The following is a 13,155-nucleotide window of genomic DNA, read 5'->3' as shown; positions in this document are numbered from 1 at the left end:
CAGCTGAACACTCCAATTGCCCCACATCCACAGCTCAGCAGCCCTGCAGAGCCGCACGCGATTTCCACAAAGCCATGAAGCAATTCTGCAGCAGAGAAGAGGGGCTCAAGTGCAGCTCAGTGACCTCAAACAGCAACTGCTTTCCTTACAGCTCAACACCGAAAGGGAAATTACTGTGGGCAAAAGAGAGCTCATCTGACCATAGAACAAACAGGATGGTAACAGCTAAAATGCTGAAGCTGGTGAAGCTGGCCAAACTCTCCAAGTGGAATTAAGAAAACCACTGCATTGCTGCATTTAAGCTACACAATCATATCCATGATCCTTCTTTTCAATCCTGCTGCCTTCAATTTATGCCATGTAGATTCAGGAAAAGTGATGTCCAACTAGCCCTTCATGGAGGAAGGTCACAGCTCTTCAAAATAATTTCAGCAGAAGCCCTCTCATTTTTACCACCTCACAGATACCTTCTGCTGGAAGCTGAACTAAATATCCCCAAAGCCTGATTTGCATCTGACTATGCTGTTCACCCTCCTCTCCACACAGGCCAGCAGAGCTCTCCCTTCCCATAAAACCAGGTACTTTCTGCATCACAGTCCAGGCCGGAATCGACAGCCTCATGTTTTCTTGTCTGTAGCACAACAGACACAGAAAACACAAGACTTACTCAATTTCAGATTGTGGTACCTAAATACCACTATGATCTTCCCCTGTCCAAACACGGGGAAAAAAATTAACAGACTCAATCCCAAGAGCAAGAAGGTAACGTGGTAACATGAGGCCGAGTCTCCTGCAGCCTCTAAAGCACAGTACAATGCAGCATTATTTGCTTTTGTGTGTGCCTGGGACAGGGAAGGGAAGGGAGAGCAGCCCGTGCTCTCCTACAGAACTCCTCTTTCACTGCCATCCTGCTGGAGGAGCTGTTTGGCCTTAAAAAGCATTACAGTATTTTCATCTTCACTGTCAAAGTCCCCTTCACATGAGGGCAGATGTGCCCAAAGCACAATTAATATAGGATTAGGTGCTTTACGAGCTAAGCACATATCATGGATCCTTTTATTCTTTTTGAAATATGCTCTAGTTACAATCCAATTCCCTGTAATACTGAATGAATTCCAAAACCTCATTTCTTGTAACACTGAAATCATTTCATTAACACAGAGTGATAATGGTGCTATTCAAAGAATAGAGATGTTGTGATTTTGTCCTTCTTCAGCAGCAAGCCACAGAACACAATTCAAATTCAAAGGATATTAAAGACATTACATGACTGTAAATGTAAACTAGATTTTTAAATTACGCAAAATGACAGTATTTAAAGAGAAACAAAAGAAAACATACAAAATAATCACACATGAAAAAAGAAAAGCCTTCATTTAGATACTCAGTAGAGGGACACACTGTTTCCAAGATCTGTTTTCTGCTCAAAATACTGTGGTGGTTTACACAGCAGAAAACACGAAGTTTATTTTGGCCTGTAAATGAATAATGGCAATGAGTAGGTCAAATGCCAGAGAAGCTAAGGAGAAACTCTGACATGGTGAGAACACAGCAGAGATATCACTAAATTGAGCTAATAAAATTTATCACCTAAACTGTCATTTGCTCTGACATAGACGTTTTTTCACTGAAATGGACACTTCATATGGAAACATTTGTTTACAGCAAGGTTTACTCTGTAAGACATGACACTATACACAAACATTTTGCACAATAATTATACTGTTATATATGTATAGCTGCATTTTAGGAAGCAGCTTTTAGTGTATTTTATGGACCCTTCACCTTAAATGAATAAACTATGTCCTCTAGACAGCAACTTTCAGTAACCTCATAAAGAGCTTAAAAATGAAATGTAAAAATAAAATGTAAAAATGAAATAATGAAGGCTGTAAACATCTTCCCATCAGCAGTGATGCAGGATAGCAAGGTTTATATTTTTCCATATGACAACTGATCACATATTCATAGTTGCAATTAATATGAAATTATGCAGCCAGTAATAGTAGTCACCTCTTGCAGTACTCCCCAATTAGCAGTAAAAAGCAATAAATAAATTAGGACATGCTTTGTGTAACCCAGCTGTTGCCTGAGCTTTGTTTCTGTTTTCATCAAACATCATGGACTTCCTTTTAATGCCAAGAAAGAAGTGGCTGTTTATGTGATTGAGCTGCTCATGGTACAACTTTGCCAGGTGATGGGTTTCCTGCTAGTAAAACTACTCACATCACTTTTTTGAATTTACTTTTTTGGGGTATGACTTCATGCAATTGGAAAAAAAATGGAACACTTCCATCAGAGACAGCCAACATCCTTGTGTAATATGGCACAGGCAAGTGAAGGACTGGGTATCCCTCTGGTGACAAAGGCTGGCTTTTCAAAGCTGCAAAGTGTGTACGTAGCATTAGAGAAGGTGCCAGGACTTTGCAGGTAAAGTCCCAGCTCCACTGAAGTTAATGCAGATTCTGCCACTGGACTTCATCACACCAAGATTTCACTGTATACACTCTGTAAGAATCTTTATCCATAAGAGAAACATGAAAGTAAAAAGTCTGAAATAGTTGGATGGAATATAATTTAATCTGGCACTCTGCATACATTGCAAATATTGCATCCTGAACTTTGACTGGTCTTTTTGATTGGAGCTTATGTGAGTTCAGCCAGTTTTATGTTGGTGCTGGATGCTTTGCCCTGAGCTTTTAATGCAACCAGCACAGGTACAGAAATGAAGCAGCTCTTCTCCTTCTTGCATGGGGTTTCAAAGCTTCCTGTCACATTTTGGGCAGTATTTCTCGAGAGGGCAGGTGTATTACTGACCATGCAAGAGTGGCCTCAGTGGCGTACACCGACCACCCACTGGTGTATGGGCTTGTCACAGGGCACCCGTTCCATGAGACAACCTTGCTAGAGCCAGCATGGGCTGTGCATTGCTTTGGACACAATTTGTTTGTTGCTGTTGCTATGCACAGGAACATCCTGGCTTTGGTGCTCTTTTTTTTTGCCAAAACCATCACTTTCTTCGACTGATAATATGCGGAGAAGTAAGGTAGTTTTAAAAAAACTCACTGTTTTTTCCATCAATTAAAAAAAATACAAGTATTAGCCACCATCAACTCAAGTAAATCTGACATGAGTGCACTTCCCCTCCTTGCAAATTTGCTGAGGCACAAGATAATGTTATCCCCACTGCTCTGCTGAGTCTCAACTGCCTCACTGGCTCTGCTGACTTGAGAGAAGAAAACTCCCCTTTCAGAGATAATGGGTTATTCACCAGTAGAAATAACAAACAAGTATATACTTGCTATGTTTCAGATCCTATGGAGTAGGGCATACATCCAAACAAATCTCCAGAACGCTTCAAGAGCCTTAACTTCAAAACAGCCTAAAAAACCATTAAAGTAAAACCTTCTACAAACAGTCTTTCTGACAAATTATCAAAATCACTCTGACAATGATGTTTGTGTTTTGTGGTGATCTTTGTTCCAGTTTCTACTGCTATCTAATGTACATTTACAATCACGTGTGTGCTGTGAATGGAAATTGCATCAAATAAGGTAGTTTAATGTCAAGTTTTCCTAATTTAAGTGAATTTACAGAATAAAGACACATAAAGCAGGAGGAATACCTGTATTGATTGCTCTCACATGTTTTGCTTTATTTCAGGTCTTCCTCGTCCCTAGAATATAATGTATCCATACACACTCAGCAGTGTCAGTTTTATTTCCCAAAAGTACACAAATAATCTCTAATTTTAATTCTTATCATCAGCTCTTCTTGAGTTGTAAGAAATATTTATAAGAAAGCAACATTTTCATTTCTCAGCTATTCACTCCTGAAACCAAGACACTTCTAGATCAAAAGAATCCAGATTTTCAATAGAAATTCAATTGAGCATTTTGACCTGTTATCTTACAAAACCGGTAAGAAATGCAATTACAAAAAGAGTAATAAACATGGAGAAAAGAGAGATACAGAAGGAACTACAAGCAGCAAGAATATCTGAGCAATGTCTGACCAAAATAAACTTTAAAACCTCGCCAAGTTTCTGTAACACTGCCCACTACATTCCTCAGTGGCATCTTCTGATGGTCCCACACCCTCAGTAACTGCAGTGAAGTGCTGCAGAAGGAGACATGCACATCACTTCAGGCTGGAGGAACAATTCCTCATCCCAAGGTTTCTGACGAGAGAGAGAGAGAAAACCACTGAATAATCCTGTTCATTATTCCCAGATACTGCATCAAGAACACCAGTGGATACTGGTAGTTGAAGAACCAGATTTTTAGGTTGTGTATCAGAGAGATCTGCTGTCAATTTGCCCTGTGAAGCATACAAGTACAGAAGAGTCAAGGACACTTGTAGGTCCATATCTCATTATGGTGTTTATATTGAAAACATATATTTGACAAAGTTGCCTCCTAATAAAAAGAAACCTTTATATACTTCAAAATTTGAACACAGACCTTGAGAGTTGCCTTGAAATGCAAGCAGGTGGATTTGAACTATAAACCAGAAACCACAGTAACTTAACAGAGTTTTGGATGGAACTTGGAGGATTTTCTGCAGTTCCTTCTTTATTTTTTTATGGCCACAATTGGAAGATGTAGGTGAATATCTATCAGTCATCAGTGCACCAAATTAATTTTGAATTACAACTAGAATGTGCCCTTATGCTTTTGTATGGTGTAAATATGAAGCACAGCCACGAGACAGGCTAAAATCCAAAGCCTTTCTAAAGGATTCACAGAAGGGTAAATATTCTAAAGCTGATCCCTCTGTTTATACCAGGACTGAAAGCCATTATTTTGATCATTTAGACACATAATCTGTACATAAGAAAGCTGTAAAGCCCAAAACCTGCAAAATTGTTGAGCCACAGTAAATATAATTTGTCCATGATGCCTAAAGCATTTATACTTAACATCAAACTAGGCTGAAAGAAACATGCTCAGAGGGAAGAAGACAAGGTGTAACATCCCTTCAGTGAACACAGGAGCAAGGTGAGCAGTGCTTCCTTTAATCCCACACTAGACACAGTGAGGTTCTTGCAAACAGAGCATTTTTCTTTCATTTTTAACCTACTTACTCTGCTAATGTAATTTATTTTCCATGGGCAACTAGATGCTTAAAGGCTTAGCCTATCTAATCCTATTTAGTTCACAACAGCACACTGAAGTATTGCAAAACATCTCTAAGGTTGTTTTAGTACAAAACCAAAAAAAAAAGTCAGTACTTGATTGCAAAAGGGTAAAATAGAGTGGAGAAGTGTAGGAGGAATAATCCAACTTACTACCAATGAACAAATGATGGATTACGAATTTGCAGCCAAACAAGAAAAACAGCACAATGAGCAGATGAGCACAATTATTCTACACCTTGGAGACAATATCGTTAATGATTTATGCCTGGAAATTGTTTAGAACTTGCAGATCCATGAACAACAGGAAACAAAACCACTTCTACGCATTGACTTCTTAAACTAACTGGTTACATTACTTCTAAAGAAAATTTTAGATTGAAACCCCTGGGTGGGTTATTTTGCATGCTCACAGAGTAGAGCTGCTGAAGCTTACTATCAGCCAGAGACACTGAAAGGAGCTATACTTTGAAGCATCTCTATTTACAATTGTCCTAATTTGTATCATGCACAAGCAGAAATAATGTGTGATTTTTTTTTTTAAGTGTTGATCCTTCTGAATTCTAACATCTAGATTCTGTTCTCATTTTTGCTGTGCTTTCTTTAAGTAAGTTATATGTGCAGCAAACTCTATGTAATAATGGAACCTTAGAAGACACAGGAAACTGGCAGCATATTAATGGAAATACACTAAGAACATTTATGAAATAAGGAAGAGCTATGTAGAAGCAGCACAGAAGTGGGCTCACCTCTGTAATAAATAATTCATATTGAGATTTCTAAGTGTGTTACTTCTCTGCACTAAAATGGATCTCAAGCCAGAGCTCAGGGCAGGAACAGAGGGTAAGATTACCCTAAAATGCAGATCTATTTTAAGATACAAACCAGCACAGATCAGAAGGAATACCATTCCTTCAGGAAGCTAAGTCTATCAAGGTAAAGCCATTCATACTACCTGGAAACCAGAGACACACGAAACAGAAAGTCCATAAATAATACAAAACTCAACACTGTCACATATGTCATATATGATTTGCAATGATTGAAGGTAATTGATAATATCAGTTCAAGAACAGAGAGTTTAGGTGAGGGGTAATTAGCATTTTAAATGCATAATTGGGAATTATAAATTACCTGTCTTATGTAAAGAATAACTGAAGAGCTTATATGACATGAGCTGATAATTCATCTTTTTGTCTAAGCTACACAGGTTGGTAAATTTAGAGAATCAGGCATTGCATTTTCCTCACACACAGACATTCTGGTTTGGTTTTTTTTTTTTTAAATTTCATAGCTCTTCCTTTTATCTATTCCACATGAAGAAAATTTCCCCCCCTCAATTTGCAAATCTAGAAATTTTGAATGATTTTTGAGTCAGAGAACATGACTCTGATATTGCAGTAGTTTAAGATTTCCTGTGGAATGATCTCCTCTTCTCCCTTCCAGACAGATTTAGTTATGTTTTTTCTAACAAGACTGTTGGAGTTTAAATCCAATTTTTTTCCCCATTAGGAGGAAAGGGCAAGAGCTTTCAAAGATGTGATTTTAAAGAAGTGCATATGGCCACTCTTACTTGATTTGTCTTTCATCTGATTCTACACTGGTGCCACATCTTTTTGACTCTGAAAATTCATCAAGTTATGCTTTTTCACAGAAGTTCAGCTAAGCCATTTCATTACCAATGTTCAAATGCAAGCAATGATTATGTAAGCCTATAACCTCCTACTCAGCTGCTGCTTTTCCAGAAGACTGGCAAGACAACGAAATGGGTACCCTAGAGATAGGACAGTTACCAAGAATGCTCTGTAAATACCACTTTTCAGTAAATCAATCTTTAAATCAGCACTTAAGAAGCCTTTAAAATCTCCAGGTACAGTTGTCAAATTACTTTTTTCCTGAAACTCCTTCAACTCTACTCAGAAAATTCACCTATCATTTGACAGAATTGTTTGATTCACCTGCATAAAAAACCCAGTTGATTGTAGATTCAAATATTATGACTATTAAGCTACTGAAATCTTTAACTATCAATCCTGTTGAAATGCAGTTGGTGTTTCATAGTAATTGAGCTGATTAAGCTATTCATAATACAAAGGTTTAATATCATCTCTGACAGACTTGCAAGTCAATGTCTACCTTCTGGTTTTTGGTTAGCAGAAGCTCAGAGGCAGGAGGTGTGTGCTCTGTCGGTGCAGGATGTGCCTCTTGCAGAGCTGCCAGCTCTGTCCAGGGGCTGTTACAGAGAACACAAGCAAGGATCACCCACAGGACTGCAGCAGGGCTCCAGCCAGCCCAAGGACCCCATTAGGTAATGGACAGAAAAAGCCTGCCTGGTGTAAGAGATGGCCATCATCAGCTGGGATTCCAGCTATGATTAGACCAGCACAGGTAATGAAACCAAGCTGGTTTGAATGACCATCCTGCTGCCCACAGAGTCACAGCCCCTGAGTGCCACAGCAGGGAAAAGGGTCACTTCACTGCTCTGCAGCTGGGAGGTTCAGCACTGGCACCAGCAGCACGCAGTCTGAAGGTGGGAACTCACCCTTCTGTGCTGTGCTAAGCCCACACTCCATGGGCTCCTTCCTGCTCCTGCCTCTGCCAGGCTGGCTGTACTAACGCAGGGGCTCCTCCTGCTCTGCTACTCTACAGTGAGGAGGAGCTACAAACCCTTGGACAGGATTTGTTTTCATCCATTTTCTAGAGCAGAAGGATTTTCAAATAGTTTTCAATCTTTACTAAAGACATAAATGGAAAATGGATCCCAGTGCCACACTACAAAGCAGTGATCATTAAAAAGAGTCTCTGTTTTAACTCTTCACCAATTTCAAAGACCACTTGGAATCACATCCATTACTAATAAGGCAGAACAAAGTTCTGCACTGGCCTACATTTCATATTTAATTTAATATTATGGAAAGAGATGGCACAAAATTTTCTTAGACTCATTGCTCCATTTCCAGCTCTAATAATTCTAGATCACAACTGGCATATTTTAAATTAAATTTTTTGTAGTTTAAACCTATTTATCAACAGCTAATTAACGAGGTCTAAATCCTTTGATGACAGAATGATTAAACTGCATTTTACCTAATCCATCTTTAATTAAAATGCTGCCAGCAAACCATTTCTGGATGTGTAAAAAGGACACATTTATAGATGCTCACTCTTTAACTATGCATTATGTAAAGCCAATAATTAGAAGAACTCATTATTTCAATTATATTTTAATTACTGTTACATATAAAACATGCTTTAATAGATGTAATGCAATACATTTCCTTTCTTTACAACCCACTAATCATTCCTATTGGGGTGACAACCAAATAAAAGGAAGTTTAATACATGCAATAGTACAGGAATCTTTTTCTAGCTTAGAGCCAATTCTCTCTCCATTTCTTCTTCGCAGCAGAAAGGTACTTAATTATCTCCAAATCTAAACCACAAATGAATCCCTATAAATCCCTGTTAAAACTCTAAAAGAAGATTAGTAGTAACTGACCATAATAAAGAGAAATGCTTTATCCCTATTATTGCACCAGCATGTCCTCAAGTTTCTTCAACTCAAAGCACAAGGCTACTAAAAGCCTACTCATTAAAAAGTAGAAGGTGACAACTAACCAATTCTCCTATTTAATTCCTTTCTAATTTTAGGAAACAACAAGAGCCAAGAGAGGCTTTAGTTACTGGAGAAGCCATCAATTTTCATTTCTTTAGGGTGTCCCCTTGCCTCCATCTGGGAGGGGAGGGTGGTAGGTGAGCATAATGTGACGGCTGCAGCCAGCTCCCCATCACCTGCATTAATGGGAGGCTGAGACTTAAAAATGTGACAATGATATAAGTTTAACTGTTCTTTACTATGGCTAAGTCAGTTTTCAGTGTGAATCTCTTTCTAAAGCTGGTCAGGAACACTTAATATCCCACAGCAATTCAACCTTTAAAATTGCATGTTATTGCAATAGATGTTGTTTTGCTAAGACGAACTAAAATGTGATAAATTACAGTTTTTAAACATGTCTCTAAACTCTTCATGTTCCACGTAGTTGTACATCACTGTAAACTGTTTTACAGCTTCACTGCTTGCAGTGATCTGAATGTGACATGAGGAAACCAGTAAGTCTATAGGAGAATCCTGTTTACCCATTATATTGTACTTTACAAATATTTAAAAAGGTGTATTATGTTATTTCTTCTGACTCAGACATGTTAAAATTGAATTTTCATGTTGATTTCTACTGTTTGGGTATATTAATGAAATTGCTGATATTTCAGTTTATTTCAAGTTTTTTCTAAAAATATTTAACATTTAAAACACTGTGTTAGTTAAGATGTTTTCACCACAGGCACCTATCATGAAGTGACTGAACATACAAAGACTGAGATAACCACAAATCGAGACCTGAGCTGCTGCCTAGTTTGATTTACATAAATCCTATCCTTTCATTTCCATTTCTGTCTATTTCTGCTTATATGCAAGCTCTTGGGGGCAGGGAATATATTTTACTACCTTACAAAGTGCACTGTCCATTTATATTCTGATGAAATTAAAAGAACAACAGCTTATTATGAAGAGTATATGAGCTGTTTCTCCTCAGAAGAACATCTGGAAAGGTCATTTGGAATATCTAAGTACTCATATCTAACAAGAACAAATGCCGATGTAGCACCAAGCTTTATCAAGGTTTATCGAGAACACTCATCACTTTTTAAAAGATTGCAGTAAATCGACCTGAACAGAAAACACACCTCAGAACTTATTATGAATGGTACCTGATTGCTGTGCCCCCAGGAGCCCTGCAGTGCCAACAGAAGTGACAAGCAGACAACTAAGACTGTATCACCTCATACCACCTGCTCCCCCAACCACATTACTGGTCTTTCCTTTCATGATGCCTTGGCAGTATGAGACCAAAGACAAATATGTTTAAGGACTGCACACACAGTAATATTAAACAAGAAGAAATACTCAAGAAGAAATATTTCAGCTGTTGGAAGCACTGGGGAAGGACAGCAATAAGGCCAATACCAGAAACAGCATTATGATAGAAGCTAATCAGATATATATTGACAGATCGTCTTACTTTCAATTTAAGGCACTGCTTCATTTAAATGCTAACTGCAGTAACTGCTTTTGTTTGAAGATGGCACTTTGGCCAGTAAGTGTTCTGATTTCCTTCTCAGTCTACAGAGACTGCCAGAGCAAGGACACAGCATGTAAACAGCAGCTGTCACCTGAGAGGTGACTAACATCTTCTTGGGAGGATGCTTTCTTCGAGGAAACTCATGCCAGACAATGTTACTTGCCAGAATTCAGAACCCTGCAGCCCTGCCTGGATCTCCCACATGCTTTCTGGAGTAACACAGTGCATTGCTGCTTCCCCAGTAGAGAACACACAACTAAGTATAGAAAAGCTGGTTAAGTACTTCAGAATCTTCTCGCAAACTCCACAACACTATCCAAACTTTTTTTAAAATTGCATTTACCCTGTTCCCAGAAGCCTTGAGTAAGATGGTGTGTTTGGCTGGGTTTGCTTCCAGATACTGTATCATCAAAAAGAAAGTTTTTTTGGCTTGATAAATAACAGATCAGAGATGTCCTTCTCTAATCCTTCTGACAATGTTTCAAGGGTCCTGGTCACATAAAATGAGTGAATGGCTGCCCAGAGGACTACAACATTTACCACAAATTACTTCTTTATGGAAGAATCAATTTTATAGTCTCCTGAATTTCAAACACTTGCCTCTTCAATCCAGTGGAATTACTCTTTTGAGAGCCAAGCCTGAGATAGATGACTCCAAGGATCTACTCTTGGGGCTATGAAATATCTGTTGTAAAAATCTAGAGGGGACTTATAAGTCTTTGCAAAAGACTCTGAGTAAAGAAAACATGTATCAAGATTATATGGCAAAACGTGTCCAGACTAATCTGTTGAGTCTCCAACAATCTTCTGTCCCGACACACCAGGAAGCTAAATTCAAGTCAATCCAATCCAACAGATCCAGAATGTGTTATTAAGAGACACCTCCCTCCATGCTGTCCTGGAAACTCCCACATGCATGGTTTTCTGATCATGCAAGGAGATTTTTGGAAAGCTGAACTCATGAGAATAAAGCTTTAAAGATACATTAACTAATTTCAAATCCTAAGGAGACAATACACAACTTGGAAAACAAATACCGCTGCAAGACCTGGGGAACAGAATGAAATGCATCCAGGAGAGATGATTCCAACAGCTCTTAAGCTCTTGCAGTCTCAAGAAGAAATCCATAATACTGATTGTGATTCCCTTAGTCCATGTTGCAGAGTACAAATCATCATCTGGGTGAAAGTGAAGGGAAAGCACACCCTCAACAGAACTTTCAACAATTCAAGCTGTCATGCAAGGCTTGACAAATCCACTTGCCTGCTTTTAAGCAGCACACAGAAAATTGCCTGACTCGGTGCTCATCAGTTTCTGCAGATCTACTGATCTTATTAGAAAGAATTAAAGCTGTAAGGATTGGAAAGATAGTATTAACCAACTATAAACGAGCCTAACATTTCACTGCATGCCTCAAACACTGAGGGCGTTTCAGTTACTCCACTCATGGCAGAGCCTCCACTAGCAGCAAATAAAAACAAGAATTCCAGTCCTTAGCTAACGGCACAACACCTACAACTGTTAAAAGAATGAAAGAACTTGTGTACTGATGCCGCATGTCTACTTAAAGATTGGAACTGTTTATGTCAAGATGTGAAACTGCATAGCAGAGCCCTCTCTGTGCGGAGGCACAGTCAAGCTCTTGCACCAAAATGACATAATCTGTTCTCCCTATACAGAAAATTTGTTACCCACCAACCCCGCTTCCTTCTCCCTACAGGAAGATGAAGGCACACGGAAAAACAGGGCAACGCGCAGAGGCAGCACTTGCAGGATCACGTCTCCCAGGCTTAACCCCACAAAGTCATCTGTGCTTCCTGCTGATGTTGCTGGACAAGAAATCACATCCCCAAAGATGGTTGAAAAAGACCTACACAGTCACTCTGCCTTAAAGCATGTCCCAGAGTCTAATGCCACATCCAAGCAGCAGTGGACTATCTACAGAAATTCTCGACATTTACCTGCTGCCATGTAAATCTCTGCAACAAGAATGTGAGTGGCTCCAACAGGTCATCCAGGATGCCTACAAGCCACTAATTCTGCCAGGAATATAAAGTCTAGAATACCTCTTGATTCAGCTGGCACTTATCTTTTCACTAGTACACTCTACCTTTCACCACCTCTGGAAGTGCCTGTGTGCAGAAGAGGTAAACATCTTTCGCTGTATTCAGTAAACTTAGCAGACAGAAACAGAAATATGGGCATTATTTGCCATTCCTCACAAAGTCAGAACAGAGGAGATCAGTGCTGAAATCCCACTAACAGGCTATGGACACAGTCACTCTTACCATCAGATTTGACAGGTCTCCACAAACACAAGGCAAAAAGATCTGCCTCATGCCCTGAGCACCAAGAGGACCAAGAGCAGGAGGGATGGTAGAAGACCAGGATTACTGAAGACCATGGAACATTAGGGAGCAGTGAGGGCTACTGATTTCTCTGAATTCAGGGTGGTTAGGAACTGCCCATTGGTTTGCTCAGACACATACATTTTTCTCTTAACTTCCTAAGTCCTTCCTTAAAAAGTCTTTGCCAAAAAAAGCTGGTTCTCCATTTTAACAGTGCTGATACTGTAAAGAGGTAGAATTCACCATTTCCCTTGTTTATCATTTTTATCTTATCTGTGCCCTTCAGTTTCTATTCAATTTCATCTGGCTTCCCTATACAGTTACTAAACATGTGGGGCCTTTTGTTTAAGCACCCAAGTAGCCCCCAACAGAACCTGAATGCTCCTAAAAGAATTGTTTGTATTTACCAAAATGGCTATTCTTGGATAATGCTGTAGGCCCTCATATTTCTCAAGAAACAAGTGTTCCTTCCCATCACTTTCAAAATGGAGCTGACATTAGAAGACATTAGCTGTGACTTTCCACACAGACA

The 13,155-nt window shown here is 39.1% G+C and overlaps 1 protein-coding gene across 3 annotated transcripts in view; it reads right to left on the bottom strand.

The window, feature by feature from the left end:
- Positions 1-13,155, bottom strand: part of PEPD (peptidase D) — a 144,811-nt gene that overhangs the window by 61,063 nt on the left and 70,593 nt on the right. The gene's annotated exons all lie outside the window — the stretch shown is intronic.

This window comes from Corvus cornix, chromosome 11 (genome assembly GCF_000738735.6).
Source record: "Corvus cornix cornix isolate S_Up_H32 chromosome 11, ASM73873v5, whole genome shotgun sequence".
In the NCBI taxonomy this organism is placed as follows: Eukaryota; Metazoa; Chordata; class Aves; order Passeriformes; family Corvidae; genus Corvus; species Corvus cornix.
Note: the sequence above shows the minus strand (reverse complement) of the source record. Positions and strands in the feature narration are given on the sequence as shown.